This window comes from Streptopelia decaocto, assembly GCF_964273445.1.
Source record: "Streptopelia decaocto genome assembly, chromosome: 1".
Taxonomy (NCBI): Eukaryota; Metazoa; Chordata; class Aves; order Columbiformes; family Columbidae; genus Streptopelia; species Streptopelia decaocto.
Genome location: NC_138663.1, coordinates 8,492,192 through 8,510,298, shown reverse-complemented (window position 1 = coordinate 8,510,298; position 18,107 = coordinate 8,492,192).

Sequence of the window (18,107 nt, the reverse complement as noted above, 5' to 3'; positions counted from 1 at the left end):
GTGGTGATGGAGGGGGAGCTGGAGAGGAGCGAGGGGTGAATTGGTGGTGGAGGAGGAGAAGAGCAGCAAATTCACAACAGATGTCAGGAAATGCTTTTTCCTTCAGAAACGGCTCAGCGTGTGGAACGGGCCCTGGCAGTGCTGCTGATGCGATGGCGCTGGAGCCGCTCCAGGAGCTGTCAAATGTGGGGGAGGTAAGAAAGAATAGTGAGTTACTGAGGGTGGGTTCCTGTGGCCTGCTGGAGATCCTGCCCGGTGCTCTCCTGTCTCAACCATACCCAAATGTGTTTCGAATTATCCTTTGATATTTCACTCCAGCTCCAGAAAGAAAACAGTGAGGGCCTACGATCTGCTTTTGTAGCACATCCAGCAGAAAAGATTATTTTCCTTTTCTATGCTTTTTTCGATGGCATTGACCTAATATGTTCTGTCATGTGGTTCTGCAAGGACTGGTCTGCTGGGGACTTTGTTTGTGCCCCTGTGGCCATATGCAGATGGATTGTGTCATGTCGTAGCTGGATGGAAAGAAGAACCTTCAGGTCCCTTGGCTGCTGTTACAGGGGCCATGGATAGCATTCGTCACCTGAAATGGCTGATGGCACTTGTGGTGGCCAGTTGCACTTAAGAAAGTAACTGAGCAACACAGCTGGAGACAGAACAGCTTCAACAGTGTGGTTTCCACAGGATCAGAACCGATGTCTCTGGGGTGAAGAACAAGAGGGCAAGTTGGGTTCTCAAGACGTCACCACAGAAAGAACAAACACACAATGGGATCTGGAGGAGTGGAAATACAAGGTCTCTTTCTCACCACTTTAAACTTTTTTGTGTTCTATTTGAAACCTTTCATCTGTCAGAGTAAAGAGTTTTGGTGCCCTTGTCACTGTTAAGGGTGACTCTTCTCAATGAAGGTGATGGAAACCATGGCCTGGGGAAGTATTTAGTGGTGTTTATAGAGCACAGATGTCTTGACGCACGCTCTACAGCCCATCTTTTGGCACTGCTTTAGGCCCAGGTAGAGGTTGCATTGGGTCCACCACACAGCCTGCACTGACTCTCCGAGGTTAGATGGGGCCAAGTTCTATTCTTTGGGTACCAGGGGCCTAGTTTGCTGAACCTCAGGTGCATTTGAACTGATCATCTGCAGGCTGGGAGAATTGGGCTGTTCAGCCTGGAGAAGACTCCAGGGAGACCTTACTGTGGCCTTTCAGTGCTTATAAGGGACCTAAAAGAAAGATGGGGACAGACTTTTTAGCAGGGTCTGTTATGACAGGAAAAGGGGTGATTCAGGTTAGACATGAGGAAGACATTTTTTACACTGAGGGTGGTGAGACACTGTCCCACGTTGCCCAGAGAGGTGGTGGATGCCCCATCCCTGGAGACATCCCAGGCCAGGCTGGACGGGGCTCTGAGCAACCTGATCTGGGTGAAGATGTCCCTGCTCATGGTAGGGGTGGCACTGGATGAGCTTTGCAGGTCCCTTCCAACCTAAACTATTCTATGATTTTTCATTATACCACTGTGGAGAAACCAGCCCAGTGGAGCACAGTTCCATTCTTTGGCTGCAAAGGAGCCTGCAACGCCCAACTTGGAGGGAGAATCATCTGCGTTGCAAGGACTCTGAAGCTGGGCAATTCAAATGCCACCTCTGAACAATTCATTCCTTTTCATGGAGTTTTGCTCCCCAGCACAGATGAGGCCCCTGGATACCTTTCATAACTTGGGCCCTTAATCTCTGTGGGGTTCATAAGCTGATAAAGAGCTCGATCTCTCCACTGTGCTCTGGTGCTTCGGCCATGGAATCTTCAGCAGAGCCCCCAAGGTGCTGGGGGAACATGTGGCCCCTGTAGTGGATGGGGAGAAGGGACCTGCCCCAGGCCGGTGGGAGAGGAGATGACATCTCCACAGCGATGGTGAGGGAAGGAGGAGGACGCAAAGCTCCTGAGAGGGGGCTCCAAGCACCAGAATCACCCACTACAGCTGTAGTACTTAATTATCTGAGTAATCATTTCCAGAATTAACTTCTATTATGTACCCAAGTCCAATCTCTCTGGTGGATGGCATGAGCAATTTAACACAGATTGAGGCTGGCACCAGGAAACTTCAGCCTGATTAGGTGGGAAGAAGAAACGCACTTCATTCCCCCTCTTCAGCTGTTCAGAAACTAATCTTTCATAACGCTACTGAAATGCCAAGTCTGCTTCATTGTGCTCAAAAATTAAAGAGCACCCAGCAAGCCTTAGCAGGGTTCATTTGAAGCGGTGTCACTCGGGATGAAGGCAAAGGGAGCTGCCGGTGGAGCACTGAATCCCACCCGCTACGGAGTCGGGGTACAGCAGCCCAGCCCATCTGGAAAAGGGGTTCTGTCCCATGGGATATCTGTCTTTGAACTCTCCTTCGGTCAATGAAGCCTAAAACATTTCTCTGATGAAAAACTGATGAGGAATTCGCTTTTATCAGTAGCTCAGTAGCAGCAGGAAAAAAGAGAGACCCTTTAAACTTAACACCGTCAGAGCTGGAAGGGCCCTTCATCACCATGGTCGTGGACCAGAACGAGTGATTTTCCCTGATGTACAATTTCGGCGCTTGTCTTCAGCCAGCTTTATTTCTGTGCTAGTCACTTAGCTTGTGACGGTGGAGCCCTGAAATCGTACAGAGAATTCACCGGAGCTCAGAGAAAAAGAAAGAAAAGAAAGAAGTGGCATTTGGAAATTAGCTCAGCACACTGGCCCCTATACTTCACCACTACTGGTTTGTTAGGGATATTTTCCTCTCATTTTTAATACAAATCAAACGAACTCATTAAATACCAAAGGGTAAATTATCTTCAAAACACAAATCTTGCATATTTTGTCATTTTCTTATTACAAGGGAGTTGCTTCTGGTTTGCACCAAGAGCTCCATTCCTGCATGTTGGGAAATGGTGCCGATAACCAGACTGGGGGTGAAGTGAAACCACCTGCAGCTTTCAAAGGGGTTGCTGTCTGGGGAGGACAAAGGAGATGCTGAGAAGGAGGAACAGAGAGCGAGAAGGTGAATCCCTGACTGATGAAGATTTCCACCCTGTACCTAAGGTTAAACAGCAAGTCTGAGGATCTGAGGATGATGCACAGCCCGTGCATGGCAGAGTGTGTCCCTGTATTCACATCTAACATCATGTCTGTCTTTTTAGGTTCACGGTGCTTTTGATTCTTTTCCTATTGTTTCCTTTCACCCCAAGCTCTTGCTGCCTGTTCAGGCCTCCCTGCCCTTGGATAATTTCCCAGGGCTGGTTTGTAATGAAAGGCATTTAATTAGTGAGGAATCCTTGGGATGGACCCTCAAATGGGTGTTTGAGGCTGGCGACTGCATTGCTGTGCAGAGGAAAGGGCGAAATGCAGCCCAAACCCTCAGCCTGTGGGGAGTGGAAATGAGAAATACTCTGTATGCAAAGGGAAAAAGCAGAGAGGACTAAAAATTCAGAGTGGATGTCTGACAGAACATAAATGAGCAACTGGTATAGTTGTATCAAAGTTTTTATCACTGAGCCCCACTTAAAAAGAAGGGCCATGATGATAAAAGCCCGATGGGGGTGAGAAGGAGGATGAAAGAAGTATGTTCTGTGATCAGCATGAAGTCTAAAAGACATAGAAGCAACCCCTGGGCAAAGCTTAAAGTGATGAAAAGCTTGTCCAAATTATTTACTCTCCAGGTTATTCACCCCCCACTTCATCAAGCAGCACTGCAGGGGCTTCCAGACTTTTTAGCAGCGCCTGTTACAACCAGACAAGGGGCGATGGTTTTAAACTAAAAGAGGGGAGATTTAGGCTAGAAATGAGGAAGAAATTTTTTACACTGAGGGTGGTGAAACACTGTGCCCAGGTTGCCCAGAGAGGTGGTGGATGAACCATCCCTGGAGACATCCCAGGCCAGGCTGGACGGGGCTCTGAGCAACCTGATCTGGGTGAAAATGTCCCTGCTCATGGCAGGGGTGGCACTGGATGAGCTTTGAAGGTCCCTTCAACACAAACTATTCTATGATTTTATGTTTCCAGGGGCTCCCGGGTCTGGACCGGACTCGCATCTCTGCTGCCACCTCCTGGGCTGGGCCGTGCCGAGCGGGATGGAGCGTTTTACCCTGCGGGATGGGCCTGCAAAGGCTGTTCTCTCCTTCCTCCTCCAAAGCTTTCCTCAGAAAATACAGTGGTGCTGAGCTCTTGAGACTTTCTCTGTTGTAAATTGGTGGTTTCTTGGGGAAATGCAAGAATATTTAGTGATTTTTGTTATGGAAATGATAGTTTGGATTGGAAGGGACCTTCAAAGCTCATCCAGTCCAACCCCTGCCATGAGCAGGGACATCTTCACCCAGGCTGAGAGAGTTGGGATGTTCAGCCTGGAGAAGAGAAGCTCCGTGGCCTTTCAGTACTTAGAAGGGGCCAATAAGAAAGATGGGGACAGACTTTTTAGCAGGGCCTGTGGCAATGGGACAAGGGGTGATGGTTTTAAACTAAAAGAGGGGAGATTCAGGCTGGACATGAGGAAGAAATTTTTTACAGTGAGGTTGGTGAAACACTGTCCCAGGTTGCCCAGAGAGGTGGTGGATGAACCATCCCTGGAGACATCCCAGGCCAGGCTGGACGGGGCTCTGAGCAACCTGATCTGGGTGAAGATGTCCCTGCTCATGGCAGGGGTGGGACTGGATGAGCTTTGAAGGTCCTTTCCAACCCAAACTATTCTATGATTCCCACATATCCCACCCATCCCTCTGCAGTTTCCATCATGATCTGCAGACCTTCAACTTCTCCCTCTGTTCGCCCATTCGAACTCCCTCTCTTGTTTTCTGAAAATGTTCCCCTTCTCTATCCTCTCACTCCATCCTCCCAGCTGACAGCAGACTCCTCCTGTTGCTATAACAACAAGCAACAGCCTGGCCAAACTGGCCACTCCCTGCCACACTTCCCTGCCTGCATCCAAATCACCTCCCTATGTGCAAACACACTCCCTTCCTCATCAGGTCTTCACCATCTACCTACAAGAGGGATGCTCTGTTTGAGGGGTGTCAACCCTCTGCACCCCCCATGTGCCCCCTTCCCACTCTGTACACGCTTTCCAGCCCCCCAGCCAGGTCCAAATATGTGACGTGGACCACGTGTACTGTCCCACACACCCTCCAAGTCAAAACATACCTGTTTTGGGCCATAAAACCCACACAGATTAAATTATTAATACGTGGGAACAGGAGGATTGCTTGAAATGTGGTGAAGAAGGTGTGCTCAGGGCTGTATCCTGTTATCGTCTGAAAGCTGCAGGACATGTCTAGCACAAAATTGCAGGACAAAAACAGTCCACCATGGGGCAGGGAAAGGGTGGCATCAGGATGCCCTTCCCTGCCAAGCTCCAGCTCTGCTGCCCTCTCCTCGGGCAGGCTGCTGCCTGTTAGGCTTGTCAGGAGGACTTCTGACCACTGGGATGAAGAAGACCATGGACAGCCCCAACACCAGGTGGTGGGACATCAGAATCCACACCATGTCCTCTGACATTTTATCACCCCATGGAAGGTCAGGGGAAATCTGGGTGTTTCACAAAACAGACATTAAATCGTCTGCTTTCCCTTGGTGGGCCAGTGAAGCTCAGGAGCTGCTGTCTGTTTGTACGATGAGCGAGGTGCCCAGACGTGGCCAAAAACATCTGCTGAGAGTTTGTTCCCAAAAAGTACTCTGTGTGCATTTGTAAATTCGCCAGCCCCTTGGCGTTTCTATCTCATCCTCACTAACTGAAGCGAAATCACTTCAAAACCAGCAAATTAAAAAGCGAGGCAAAATATTTATGGCAGTTTCTGCTCCTTGTAGCAATGACCTGTTTTTGCAGTCCTGCCTGCAGCTGGAAATGCGTATCAGCTGGTGGTTTTGTGGCCTCAACCACAATATAAATTTACTTCTTTATATGCATAGTTTTGGATTAAAGAAGTGTTCTTTCAGTTCATATTCGATTGCTGATTTCAAGAATTCCCTTACTCCAAAGCTACCAGTCTTTTCTTTTTTAAAATAACTTCTAGGTGCAAAATGCTTTTGGCTCAGTGTTCAGATGGTCTTTTCAGACAGCCTGGTTTCAATACTGGGAAAAGGCTCAGGACAAATTTGAGGTGCTCCTGCCACCCTTCCATCAGGAGGAAGCATCTGTTCTTCCTGTGACCACAGGGGATGGTGTCCTGTTGTGTAGAGTTTGCCATCTTCCAAGGCTGAAGAGAGGATACCTTAACGAAGCTGGTAAGTGCTATGGGTTCTCTTTTCAGACAGAGTGTTCTGTGCCTCTGAGCAGGCTCAGCTCAAATCCATGGCAGGTCCAGGCTGTGCCATCCTCAACAGCAACAAGCTGGTCCAGATGTTCTTGTCCTTACTTTGATCATCCAAACTGCTGCCTCCCAGTCTAATCTGCAGTTCCAGTTGGGTTGTTCTGCCTTCCCCTGCATTGGGATGTCCCAGAGGCCAGGGCAAGGAGAAGACAACCTGCAGAGAAGACAACCCTTGACCCAAGTTGACTTACCCTGTGAAATGCGAGAGTTCCCATCAGCAGATCACCTTGACACCACTCATCCTGCATCGCCTGTTTTCTCTGCAGAAAGCACCGTTCTTTCTTCAAGCCCATCCAAATCGTTATGTACAATAGATACTGGATTTCCGCCTGCCATTTCAAGGGCTTTTGGAGGAAGACACCAACATTTCATAAAAGCATCATTGTTTTCCGATAGCCGGAATCTCTTTGTTCCTCGCTAGTGTGGGGAGTGTCCATCTGATCTCACAACTCAGCATCTGAGGGTCACCTGTTCATGTAGATGAAGTGTTTGAACCCATTTTGTCCCATGCACCGTTTCCCATACAACTCCTCACAGACCCACGTTCTACTCAATTAGGGCAATCTTGGGCTTCCTCTTCTACCAACCCATGATTTATTCCTCTGCAAATTCATGATTTAATTGTCTATCAAGCCATGATATCTTCTAACACTTTCATTCCAATTCCAGTCAGATTAAACTGAAAATACTATGGGTGCAGTATTTTACAATTTGGACATTAGCATAGATTTCCAAATGAGGGGTGATTTTTCAGAAAGATTCAGACAGAATCTCCCTCCCACCAGCAACTACCCAAATGAGTTTTATGCTCTTTAATACCACAAATTACAAAACAAGGATCTGTTCGATAATGCCAGGCTGCGTTAAGTTGCAGCTTTTTGAGGCCATGTATTTTTTCCATTCCCAGTTTTTAACTCATCATGACATGTAGGGTTGCTACTAGAAATGTGAATGGGGATGAAACCTCAATAGCTCATATTCTTTTTTCATCCTCTCACCACAAGCTTTCAGACCCGAGCAATGTTTCAGAATATCTGTTTTGTGGGCAGGTGTCAAAGAAGTTATCCCAAAGCTGCTTCTTCTCACCTTGAGTTGAATTTGTGCAATCATGCATTCAGGAAAAGATAACGTTTTCTATCAGTAGTTATTCTAATTCCTAAGGATTTTAATAAAATCTACTGCATTTTATTCTGAATTCCCCACCGAGTTTGGATTTTGTTGCTGCTGAGTTCATATGCAGCAATGATGGCATCCCTATACTTGGACTAATTTAAAATTGAAGATATTTGGAATGTCTAAGCTTCCAAATAAAAGGAAAACATCTATCAACATGCCTACATATTTAAGTGATGCTATTCAGTGAAGATATTTTGTACATTCAACTCCTTCAAAGCAGATGTCTCCATAAAGGCCAGTATTCAGCCAAGGGCCTTGAAAAATCACTCATTGTCTTGAAAATGTTGGGATTATCCCAAATGTAGCCGGAACACAACTAGAAGACAGGCGTGATCCTTCTTCCAGCCATGACTGACTGACTACTGTGTTTCACCTCTTGCGAGGCAGGGTTTAGCTCACAGAAGGGGCACTGAATTCAGTTCAGAAATATCTCAGCTGATATTTAAGTTCAGAAATGTCTGCATTGCGTGCAGTGCGAACATCAGTGTTTTTCAGAAGCTGCTAGGACCGGAGCTGGAGATGTTTGCAGATGGTGCTCCAAGCGCAGGCAGCTCCAGCTCTCTCCATTGTGTTTAATTGTGGCTCTGTGGGCACAGAGTGGCTGGAGAGCAGTCAGGCAGAAAGGGGCCTGGGGGTACTAATTGACAGGAAGCTCAACATGAGCCAACAGCGTGCCCAGGTGGCCAAGAAGGCCAATGGTGTCCTGTCCTGTATCAAAAAGCGGGACAAGGGCAGTGATCATTCCCCTGCACTCTGCATTGGGGAGGCCTCACCTGGAGTATTGTGTTCAGTTCTGGGCCCCTCAGTTCAGGAAAGACATTGAAGTGCTGGAGCGGGTCCAGAGAAGAGCAACACGACTGGTGAAGGGACTTGAACACAAGACCTACGGGGAGAGGCTGAGGGAGCTGGGCTTGTTTAGTCTGGAGAAAAGGAGGCTTAGAGGTGAGCTCAGCACTCTCTAGAACTACCTGAAGGGAAGTTGTAGCCAGGTGGGGATTGGTCTCTTCTCCCAGGCAGTCAGCAATAGGACAAGGGGGCATGGGCTTCAACTCTGCCAGGGGAAATTTAGGCTGGAGATTAGAAAGAAATTCTTTACAGATAGAGTGGTCAGGCACTGGAATGGCTGCCCAGGGAGGTGCTGGACTCGCCGTCCCTGGAGGTTTTTAAACTGAGATTGGACATGGCACTTAGTGCCATGATCTAGTAAACGGACTGGAGTTGGACCAAGTGTTGGACTCGATGATCTCTGAGGTCTTTTCCAACCCAGTCGATTCTGTGATTCTGTGATTGAGTCCCCAGCAGGACAAGCACGGCTCGTGCAGTGTGAGCTTCTGTGTGTGTGCGGCAGGGGAAAACTGCCTCAAGATAATTCATTATGAAAAACAAAGTAGAGGCTGCTATTTGGATCGTCTCATGTATGTCGTTTGTTCTTTTCCTTTGTGCTAAAAAAATGCTTTAATGAGTGGGTTTGTGTCATGAACGGCCACTTTAACAGTTTCTTCTGTTTAAAATTCAGTGTTCCCTTTTATGTATTTTAACATTTATTTTTTGGTAAGGAGGGCTGAGGAAACATTGTGTTAAGCCTCATACAAAGTTGTTAATAATCCTGCAAGTTTAAAAATGTCACATTCCCTGAAGTCCATTGTTTTAATTGCATATTGCTATACCAAACAAAATTGTGACCTACGTATTTTATTATTTTTAGATCTCATCTTTCAACGTCGTTCTTTGTGCAGCTCTGTTTTATTGTTTTTCTCAATTAGCTGTGTTCAGATTTGCTCACATCCCTCTCCTCAAATACTTTCTCTGTTGGTTACCTGGAGTGCTGCGAATGTGAAGATGCACAGGCCGTCTCCAAATCATGTGTGTAGCCTCCTAGAGTCAGCCCTTATTGCTCTTATGTGAAATCAGTGGAACGAGAAAGCCAGATCCCGTGTCCTGAATGGAGAACAAAGAGCCAAGAAGCTCCTGGGTTTTATTCTTGGCTCTCGTTCTGGCTCACTGTGTGGTCCTGGCCGCCTCCTTAAGGCTCCGATTCAGCCAACCATTGCAACTCTTTGCTCCTGTTGAGACTCTGAACAGCCCACTGAGTTCACTGGGGAGCCAACAGAGTTAATGCTTTTGTGTTTGGGTCTTAATCTTCTGGTATCAAGTGCTCTGGTGTCAATATGTTGTGTATATCACACACCCAGAATGAAAAGAATATGAAAAATGGAGGAGAATATGCCTGCATCTGGGTTTCTCAGTGCCATTTGTAATAGTTTAGAAGGGAAAAATAAATGTGGTGTAATTAAAACAAAAGTGCAGTGTGAGAAGACAGGTCTAGAACACCAATTAAGCCAATGTCTTGTCTGCAGCAATGAGAAGATAGATGGCATTTCGGCTGAGGTATTGTGTATATATATATATATTGTGTATATAGGCACCGACCTGCAGAGTTAACATCCCTGGAGATGTTTAAAAGGTATTTAGATGAGGTTCTTAGGGACATGGTTTAGTGCTCGTTAGGTTATGGTTGGACTCGATGATCCTGCGGGTCTCTTCCAACCAAAATGATTCTATAATTCTACGATTCCATTCTTTCATCCTGTGTTAAAAAACCAAAGAAACTCTGATGTTGTGTGGAGTGGGTACTTCGGGGAGTGGGAACAAACAGCAGGTCAGCACACAAATCCCATGGGACACAGGTCCCAGATGCTCCCGGGACCCTTCCTAGACATGTGCAAATGAAGAGGCTTCCTCAAGCAAGAAAGATTCAGACCTGTTCCTGCACCCAGAGCTTTTCCCTCTGCCTGGTTCTTTGCCTGGACAGAAAATGAGCCGCCTTCAGGTATGATTTAAAGCTGGTCATGGTGATTTAGGGATGGAAATCTCCTTAATTTTTAACATGATTTTTCTGCCTCTAAGTGCCACTTTGAAAATATATTCCCTGGTGATTAAAATTGATGAGGTAGTCTAGAGGAAGGAAAACGGTGTTCAATATTCTCTACTTTCTGAGCTTTTGGAAGGTTGCCTGGGAATATGTCTAAATTTTAGAAGCTTTCTGAGAAAAATCTGTAAAACTGAAGAGCAAGAGGAGAGTTCAAGTGACTTCAGATATTTCTGTGCCTAGCTAGTGAAAATCAAATGCACTTGTTCTTAAGCTGTGGTTTCTCTCTGGAAAATCAATCTGTAACATGACACCAGGTGATGTACATATCATTCCTTCCCTGTCTTTTGGAGGGGCCAGAGCAAGACCTGTGTATCTCATGGTCCTTCCTGTGAGCCTCATCTTGACTTATCCCATCTGTGATCATGATTTGTAGCATAATTTAAGTTGGAAAGGACCTCTGGGTGTCTCTGACGCACGTTAACAGGAGGGCCAGCTTAGGGGAGGTCATGGCCTCATCCAGGTGTGTTTTTAATGTCTCCAAGGGTGGTGATTTCACCACCTCTTGGAGCAATCTGCTCTATTGCCTCATCACATCCCTCACCCTTCAGTTTGGTACCTCTCTTGCTTTTCTAGATCCTCCTTTTAGGTTTGTTCAAGTAAGGTTATTTGAGTTGCCTCAATTTTGTCATCTAGTCCCATTTTAGGTGCCAGTGGGAACTGTCACCTCAGGTAATACCCGCTCACAGGATGGTGTGGAGATTACGGGTGGGGATAGCTGGAGGTGATATGCCAGCCCGGGCCAAGAAACTATTTGTGGTGGACACCTCCATGCAGTGGGGCTGCACCTGTGGGAAGCACCAGCGGTGCTCACCTCTGCTGCCGTCCTTGTGGTGCCATCCGTCTGCAGCACCGCCACCATGGGAGGGGGCTTGGGATTCTCGGCCTTCTCTGGGGCATGGCCTAAGGAGCAACAGCAGCAGGAGGTGGCATGATCTTCAAAGGAGAAAGCAACTCAGAAGTGTCTGCAGGTTGTGGATACTGGTGTCTTGGCATCACAGGGGTGCCTAAGGTACATGTCAGGAGAGCATGGCCACCCGCTCCAGTGGACAGCTCTGGAGTAAAAAAGATGTGGCATCAGACTGGGATAGATGTAAGGAAGAAATTTTCTACAATGAGAGTGGTAAAACCCTGTCCCAGGTTGTCCAGAGAGGCGGTGGATGCCCCATCCCTGGAGACATCCCAGGCCAGGCTGGACAGGGCTCTGAGCAACCTGATCTGGGTGAAGATGTCCCTGCTCATGGCAGGGGTGGCACTGGTTGACCTTTGAAGGTCCCTTCCAACCCAACCCATTCTATGATTCTGTGATTCTCTGTCTGCAGCCAGGCCCAAGTATCTGTGTCCTCGCAGCTTCCCAGCCCATTGAGGATCAAACCTCCTTCCCTGGGATGATGAGCTGTGGTACCCAAGGCACCCCTGGGGAGCTGGAATAAGAGCTTGCAGTGTTGCTTGTATGGGATGAAGGGGAGGAAGATGCTACGAGTCCATCATGCTGTGAACCGGCAGAGCTGCAGCAGTGGCGTCACATCATTGATTTTCCCTCTTCAGCCAGGTGAAGCTCTGGCCCACTATGACAGGAGTATCCTGTAATTACTGGAGCTACAACCTGAGCAGGATCTGACAGTCAAAATCTCTTTGCAAGGAGTTCTAGAGATTTAATATATGTATAATACGTTATGTCAGTATTATAATAATACAGATAATTAGTGTGTGATATTAAATTTATAACATGACCAAGGGTTTATCCTCTGATAGGTGACATCCTCAGCTCTATGGAGGGCTGATGGTGTGGAGCATGATGAATAGTCAAATGAGCTGCAGGGGACAATCACAGTCAGGTAAGCCATAAATTTAAGCTCTTTATACTCTGCAAAGACCAACATGCAGTGATTATATAAAAATGTGATATAGGTGCGTACTCTGCCTGAAAAGGAGAGGTTGACAACACTAGGATTTCCCTGCACAGAGCCTCTGTTTTTCCTGCCAAAGGTGCATTGCAACAGACACAAACATTAGCATTTTCTGCTTCACAAGGCACCTGCTGGATGGGGAATTTTTCACCCTATTGCGTGGAAATACAAAATGTTTGACAGAGGCAGAGTTTGAATGGCATATATCAATAATCAAAGGCAGCGTCTGGGGTTTACAAAATGCTGTAGCACGCTGAAGTTTTTCTAAACCACCTCCTTGAGGTTTGAATTCTTCAGCTTCCAGATTTCTCAAGGCACAAAGGCAATAAAGGGAATAAAAATGTACAAACAGAATTTTAAATAAAGCTCCCTCCAGAGAGGAAACTAAAAAAGAATAAGACATTACTCCTGTAAGGGAGAAAAAGAGCTGAGCACACAGGTCCTTTGTTGCATCACACCCTTGAACTCATCTACAGGCTGCTATAATTTCCAGTGGCTTTGACTCGGGGTGGCTAACAACCAGGAAAAAACAACACACAAATTTATCGGTCAGCTTCATTCTGAGGGAGGCTTCCAGGAACTGGAAAATCCTGTCCGAACTGTAACAGTTTTCCTTTTGTGAAGCAAGAAAACAAAGTGTGGAGGAAGGACTCCCTGTGGGGTTGGTCAATGGAGCAGCTCCTTCCACGCCGGCACAGCCTGCGCACTTGGCGCGGGGCACAAGACCCAACACAAAGAGCTGGCAGCTGTCTGACTTCAGAAACAATTAGAGAATTTGGAACGCTTTGTACATGGGACACTAAAGCTCTTGCTTAGTTGTGTGAATCCCAGTCCCGATGTGAATGGCCAGATTGCAATTTGTTAGTTTCCTGGGTCTGGGGTTTGAATTTGTATCGAAATCACTGAAACATGAGCACGCATCTAATGTCATCGTCTAGAAGGACATTTAACCTTGGGAGGTGGTCTACCTGTGTCTGTCTTCAGAGAGATGCAATCAAGGTCCTCAGTTGGGTCTGATCCCTGGAAATCTTTCAAGACACATTTCCCTTTCCAAAGACTACACAAGTGGTTTGGATACTTCAAGAGGATTTTTCTTTAGAAGCAAATGTGTGGTAGCTGGTTCCACACATCTCTGGTACTCATTTCTGGATGGAGACTTAAAGGACATACTCTTGGCCAAGAGACTTCAACAGAAATGTAACAGACATCCGAGAATAATCCAGCACCACTGAATCTAGATGGGATGGAGCTCACTGCAATACTCTTGACTACGTGCGAACTTTGAGTAGGGAAATAAGAAGTCCAAGGAGTCTATAAAGGAAAAACTTGCCCACAGCAAGAAGTTACAAGCAATCAGCTGGTGCCTGAGTGAATTTTGCAGAGAAACTGGCTTGTTTCAGCAAACTAAGACACTCAGCAATCATTTAAAGATTTTTCCTGAGTTTCTGGCTCAATTAAGGTCTCATGAACGGGTAAAAAGAGTCAGAAAAATAAGTGAAGAGGAGAAAAAGCAGCTGCCACCTCAAAATACTCTGGGTATAAATATAATCACTCCTTATCCATCATCATATAAGTATTTTGATCCCCAAGAAATAAATGAGCACAGACCCCTTGGGAAAAAACTGTAAGGAATTGTTTTCCAGGAAAACCCTTTTAGGGACGATTTGCATGCTAGAGGGAGGAAACAATCTCAGCTGTGCAATTCCTATGGTATTTCAAAAATGACTCAAGATGTACCTGTGCTCTAATGACTCTCAGGACTATAAAGCAGAAGGAAAGGAATAAGGGATGAGCCTGAGAATGTTCCTCTGGGAAATTAATTGTCCTGTGATGAGCAAGAAGCCTTTAACTCTTGGAAAACGCCTCCTACAGACTGCAAATGTGAAAAATGTTCCCTGCATGGTAGTTCTCACGTGAGATCTAACAATAAAAGGGGTCATACTGCACCCCACATCATTACAGACTGGCCTAACTATTGCTGAATATAATTTCCATCTGGCCTGGGATTAAGAATTACCTAAAACTGAGAGGTGGACCTACCGGGGGTCCCTCATCATTAATAAATGGGGTGATGCCAGTGATTTTTGAAATGCTCTTCCTGCATCTCATGCCCAAGGGAGAAAGAAAGAACCAGACACTGCCCCTCAGCTGCCCTTACCTGGGTTTGCTCCTGCCAGGCTGTCACAGGCACCAGCATCCAGTTCTTCTTAATTCTCCTGCCAGAAACAGCACAATCAAGGACGTGAAGTTATTGGTCCCAAATGTCTGAAAAATCAAATGAGAATTACAAAACTCATGAAACAAGCCTTAAAAAAAACCCAGCCTGAAAAACACTCAATGGAATCATTTTATGTTCTCCCTGCAATTTGTCTACAGCTTTGGGGGCCAGAAGCTTATGTTTTAAAATGATGGATAAGCCACGTGAGGTCAGGAGGCAGGACTACTAACAAATGTGCCAAATCTTTCTGAAAACCAAGTGTTTACTGGTTATTTACCTAAATCCCTCAGTTTTGTAGTGTTGCTTGTGAAAAATAGGGAGAAGCATCTCTGGAGAGCCTTTCTCGATAGTGCTGCATTTCTAGGGAGCTGCTGATATTTCATTCCCTTCTGCTTCACCGTGGTGGTATCTGAACAACTTCTCATCGAGCCTAAAGCACATGAGTAAGATCTGTCACATCTGATTACAGCTTTACTGCTGCTGAGACACTGTAGTGTCAATTCTTCTTACATTTAGCTTCTCAATAGCCCCACTCTGAATTCAGATGTTTGGTGTAATTTAATAAAATGCTCTAACAAATATATTTGTGTCAAACAGAAGTGTCCTCAGCGGTAAGTAATAAAACACTTAATCCAGCTGCAGAAGCATGAAGTGTAATATTTCCTGTAATAATTTCCTTTTCTCTGTAGCAAGATGACCTTAAAATCTCACAGAACGCATCGAGCTCCAGTTCTGATTTACTCTTCATCATCTAATAAGCATTTCTTTTCTTCTCTGGTTTCCAGTCTGAAAAGAGAAGATACGAAAGAGTAAATGCTGTGTCTGTTGCAGCACTGAGTGATCTCAACTGCGCATCTCTCAGTTTGTTTTGAGAAATGTAACACTTTCTTTTTCCTTGTTTTGATTTTTTTTCTTTTAAATGCCAAAAATCTGGAAAAACAATTTTAATAATTCTCATTTTAAGATAATATATTTTGGGTTGAATTGTAATTCAGCTAGGAAACAAATATCATCCTAGGGAAGAGCACAAGAATCTCTTTCCTCCCTTTTTTTTCCTGCTTCATCTTCTTTTATCCTGAATTATTGCAGAGTATCTATGAACCACTGGGACTCCAGATCCTGGAGGAGCACTTTATGTTTCACCCAAAACTTTTTGGAAAGGCTGGAAGGGTTTTGGGTTCTTCCCCTGAACTTCAGGTTGGTAGCAAGTGTGAGATCTTTCCTTTCTAGATGTTTCATCCCTGGGGCTTTTGAGCGTAATAAAACTTTCAATTAGGAGCTGCAAATAGCAAGTACACCAGGATGTAGTGAAGTGTGCCATGGGGAGGTGTGAACATCCAAACTTTGCTGCCACATCTTGGTATTATTAACAACTGCTACCAAGAGAGGGGGCTGTGCAACGTGCTCTCGTGGCTTATTTCTTTGTGTGGTGCACAGAAATCTATTTTCTTTCTGTGCTGTAGCAGGTCCTCTCCCAGGTCCTCATTTATTTACACAACCATTTAAAATACTTATATTTGAAAAGCGAAAAATGAGCATAAGAAAAAAAACCCCAGAGGGGCGCATTGACTAGCTAAACTTCAAAGACATTCCTTCCCTGCTGCCTCCTGTGTCTACGCATTTCTCAGTTATGAAGCGCCGGTGTTTCATTTGACTCTGCTGCCACTATCACAGCACGACCTTCCTGTGTTTGTTCTGGATGGGAAGAAGAAACTGCATCTCAAAGGAGCGCAACGGTCACCACGGCTGCCAGGAGAGCACGCTGAGGAGTCAGAGCTTGGCCACGGCCTTTTCAAGGCCAGGCTGGACGAGGCTCTGAGCAACCTGATCTGGGTGAAGATGTTCCTGCTCATGGAAGGGGTGGGACTGGATGAGCTTTGAATGTCCCTTCCAACCCAAACTGTTCTATGATTCTATGATTCCATGGGTTTGCAGTTCATGCTCCTGTCCCAGGCAATGCCCAGCACTTGGCTTTTCTCAGACACCCTGCTCGCCCTTTCCAAGCACACACGGTCACCTTCCGCCACAGGTGGGAATCACCAGAAGATAGCAGAGACCTGGGAGGTCCATGTCAAGTGGGAGGATCTGCAACAAGGAAGGTGTCGGTCATTTCTCAGTGGGCCCCTTCTCTTGCCTCTGAGATGTTGGAGCTGTCAAGATGCAGTGAAGCTGATCAGAGGATTTCAGGCAAGCTGGAAAGAAGATAAAAACAGAGGTACCATGGGAAACCATAGAATAGTTTGGATTGGAAGGGATCTTCAAAGGTCTAGTCCAACCCCCTGCAATGAGCTGGGACATCTTACACCAGACCAGGTTGCTCAGAGCCCTGTCTGGCCTGGCCTGGGATGTCTCCATGGAAATCAACCTCTCTACTGGTTTTATGGCTATTGCACATTGAATCCTACTCAGCAAGAGTGGTAAAGAGTGAAGCAGATGGCAGAGCCCTTGGTTTCTACAAAAGCTACATGTTCTGTGTCTTTGATATTCCCCATCTCACTGATTTTGGTACCTAGGGATCAGAATTTGGTTAGGGTCAGTACTTGGACAAGTGAGATAGAGGCGCCCCTTGAGACTGGCAAGAAATGAAGGGGATGTGACCTGAGCATTTGGGGTGACTTCTTAGAAATGCATCATGGCCTTGGAAAGCAGGAATATGACTCTGAAACAGATGCTTGCGGTCTTCAGAGTAGCAGTAACTCCTCTACTTAAGCAGAATTTGATGTGCCTGAAAACTGGGACAGAAAATCCTGAGGCTGTTGTGCCCAAACAAATGCAGTCTGGATCGTTGTGCTTCAGGCGTGCAACCGATATACAAGATAAAGAATAGAGTCAGATTTCCTCCCTCGAGTTACTGCTTATTGCCAGATCTACAGCGGCATTAAAGCATCTAATTCACAATTCCAGTTATTCTGTCCTGTGTTTGTATTTGGTAAGAGGAAAAGGCCCTGTGTGCAGCCAGATTTTTGAGCTATATAGAGGGCTAATAGCCAGCAATTAGACCATTCTCTCGAGTGTGAAAGAGACAGGTGCTGGTCCCTCCTTTACTTTGCTTGAAATTTGCATTGAACTCGCAGCTCCTGCCTCCCCAGGGACTTACCTGCCCCTTGGGCATTTGTAGATGTCATAAGCTGTGTCTGTCTTTGCTGGCGTTTATCCACTTTCTATGATAATTGAGACGATGGAAGAAGGAAAAATAAATGAGAAAGCTTGGGAGAGACAGCAAATGTAAGGCATTATAAAATTATTATATGTATTTCAAAAGGTGTAAATAAACTAAAGAGCCAATACTTAAAACTCCTGCTAGCAATATGCCCTCATTTATTCGTAACGAAAATTTAAGATGAGATTTTCAAGGGATACAGTCTATTTTGTTGCCAATTTAAAAAAAATAATTATGCAGATCATCACTTTGTGAATAACGGGTTGGCAGCAGATACCAGCCAGAGGCTGAACTTGTTATTCAAGCCACTGTCTTCTGACATCTGTGGAGATTCAGGTTAAAACCTAATTTTGTGGCTCTCCCTTTGGGTTCCTGGTTACTTTGAC